Below are 3,060 nucleotides of genomic sequence, written 5' to 3' on the forward strand. Positions count from 1 at the left end.
ATACTGTTTATTTGTTACTCTTGGCTCACTAAACTGTGCTCCTGAAGAAAAGGGAATATAAGTCAACTATAGGTAGCAAGCGAACAATGGACATTTAATTTCAGTGACTGAATAAGAAATGAATCTAAGGGAACATGCATAGTAATTACATCTATAAGGAAGGATCTTTGTGATGTTAGAATAAGGTTGATTAATCAGTGAGTAGTAAATTGTTCAAGATACACACATTTAAGAAAGGATGAAAAATCCAGGAAGATACCACTTTTCTCTTCTCTGTTACTTGCAGAATGAGGAAAAACTTGATTCTACATCAAAAGCAGCCCAAATAATGCTATTTTACATTCCCATCAAAGACTAATTCAGAAATTATGTCATAAATTTCCAACATATAGCATCTACTCAATCCACCATGTGTAATGTCAGGCACACTTCTAACTAGTGAAACAGAGATGGTGACCGTGAAAGACAAACACATTTTTAGGTCTTTGATGATATTAAGGAATAATTGATAATGATATTGTAGTTACATTAGAAAATAATCCTTAAATTTTAGTGATCCATAGTGAAAACACAGGTATGACATCAAAGATGGCTTCAAACATAGTATGAAATGGTGAGGTAGTGAGAGTGTGGATATGGCAGCTTTACTAAGTGTTGATGGATGTTAAGGACAGGTGATGGATAATGGGAATTCATTAAAGTATCTGTCTACTTTTGCATGTGTTTGAAATTCTGTCAATATATTTAAAAAACATTTTCTATCATGACCAATGACTACACAGTTGGAAACAATTAAAGTGACATCAAATACGTGTTATTTGTACTTGTGAGGCACTCTGGTACTTTCTATTTTATTCTTTCCGATTCTATTTTATTTAAAAAAAAACATAATGATAAACCACTAAATTTATTTGTCTTAGCTAATGAGCCATGGAAAACACTGTTTTATACAATGAAATAATTCTCCATGTGTTAATTCCCCCCTGTCCAATGTACACTCTATGAGTTTTCTACATTTCATATTAAATACCAACCTTCTCATAGGGCTCACAGACTTTTAAGCATCTCATCTCCCTGGTGTCACTCTAATTTTGTCACAGGGCAAAAAAAAAGGGGGGCATATTAAAATTATGTTCTCGACTATATATTCCAACAGAAACATTACTTTAAATAAAACAGCATTGTTCCAAGTGATGAAATTGTTATCTTTTATCCAAACTTGACCCTAGTATAAAAGGAGAGTGCTCCTGAACATACACTCTTCTCTATGTTCCACTCTGTATGTAAGCATCTACTTTCGTTATACTGGTCTTTCTACCATTAGGTTCTGATTATTCTTAAGCTCTGCAACCACAAATAAATGTCCAGATTCATAGACTCTCCAGGCATCCAGTCATTTCTTAGCTTTTGTTTGTACAGCCTATTTTTCAGATTTTTAAAAACTGAATGTCATTCTGTGGTTTTAAATACTTTCTCATTTACTAAGGTCATTTTCATTCTTATTTTTATGGCACAAGCTAGGCCTCCTGGGATGGTGCCATCTACGAAAAAATAAATACTTTTTATATAGCAGCATTCAGCTGAATGATAAAGTTGAATACTATGCAGTCCCACTGAACCATCTTTTTTAACTGTCACTTCAATACAGTGACACTTTATTTCAAGCCTCAAACCTATTGTAACTGATCAAATAAATGTAATAATTAAGGAACAATTGAGTACCACTAAGTTCTTGATAATAAGCCATATAGATTATCTAAAAAGTGGCAAACATAACAGTTTGGAGATGATTTAATAGATATTCATTTATAGTACTACATTTAAGAACCATAAGACGATAAAATGAATACATAAACTTACACATTGTGTTATAGTCTCTAACCTTCTATAATTGTACTTATGTGTTTACATACTTTCCACAAATGTACATTATAATCCTTAAGATCTGTACTTCATAATGTGGAAGATGGTGTTTGATGTGTGCTAGGTAATTTAATATTATGCATACTGAATTAAAGTCCAGCTTATCCTATTTCATTATTACTCTGACATAGGAAGATATAAAGACAAATAATATCCAGGCATAGAAAAAATAATTTGTTAAGTACTTGAAGAAATGCACCTACAAATAATTTTTGGTGATTACATACTGAGTAATAGTATGAAAAACAAAAACAAAAACAAAAAGCCTTGGGGAAAAAAAGAAAATGTGAGTCAGAAGGAGTTGCAGACTAAATTGCAACATCTGGCTTTGGCGGGATCATGTTTCTGCAGTATTATCTCAACAGCAGGGAGATCGGGTCTGTACACTGAAGAAGCGGAACTTATGGGACAAGAGACCCCCTCGGCTCATCCTGCTGGGCTCTCCCCAGATGACAAATACTCTCAACACTGAATCACCGTCAAGAAATGCTTCAAGGCTCTCAAGACACAGCAACCATGCCCTGTCCTCTGAGTGTCCCTTAAATTTCATGTCTCTTCTGCTGCCTGCTCCCCTCAGAGACTTTTCGAAACCAAGCTCTTCCATCTGTGAGCCCTGAAGCCTTCTTACCACCCTTGCTCTTCGGAACCCTGTTCCACTGTTGCCTTTGACCCGCTTGTGTGAGGCAATCATGGTAGCAATCCCCCTTAAGGGAACCAGTTTGAATCTTCTTTCCATATTTTGAATAACTGCCAGGTTACTAAAATGATTTGAAAGAAAAAAAAACTTGAATTTGGATAAGTCAATATGGAGCCGGATGTAGAAAAGTATGTAACTAATCTAAAATCCATAACTTGGTGTGGATAAAGATCATGGCCGTTCACCACACTTTAAGTTTTATTTTTTTAAAGATTTCATTTACTTATTTGAGAGAGAGAGAGGATGAGTGGTGGGGATGGGGCAGAGGGAGAGAGAGAAGCAGACTCCCTGCTGAGCAGAAAGTCTGATGCGGGACTAGATTCCAGGACCCTGGGATCATGACCTGGGCTGAAGGCAGCTGCTTAACCGACTGAGCCACCCAGGCACCGCCCCCCCCCCCCCCCCGGTTGCCACACTTTAAAAACACATTTGCCACTAAC

General features: G+C 36.1%; 1 pseudogene; it reads left to right on the forward strand.

Moving 5' to 3' along the window:
• The first annotated feature begins 2,262 nt into the window (after positions 1–2,262).
• LOC114204404 (H/ACA ribonucleoprotein complex subunit 3 pseudogene) lies at positions 2,263–2,455 on the forward strand (annotated as a pseudogene).
• The last annotated feature ends 605 nt before the right edge of the window (positions 2,456–3,060 follow it).

The sequence above is a fragment of the Eumetopias jubatus genome, unplaced genomic scaffold (assembly GCF_037043125.1).
Source record: "Eumetopias jubatus isolate StellerSeaLion01/CBP00866 unplaced genomic scaffold, mEumJub1_p1.0 scaffold_6, whole genome shotgun sequence".
In the NCBI taxonomy this organism is placed as follows: domain Eukaryota; kingdom Metazoa; phylum Chordata; class Mammalia; order Carnivora; family Otariidae; genus Eumetopias; species Eumetopias jubatus.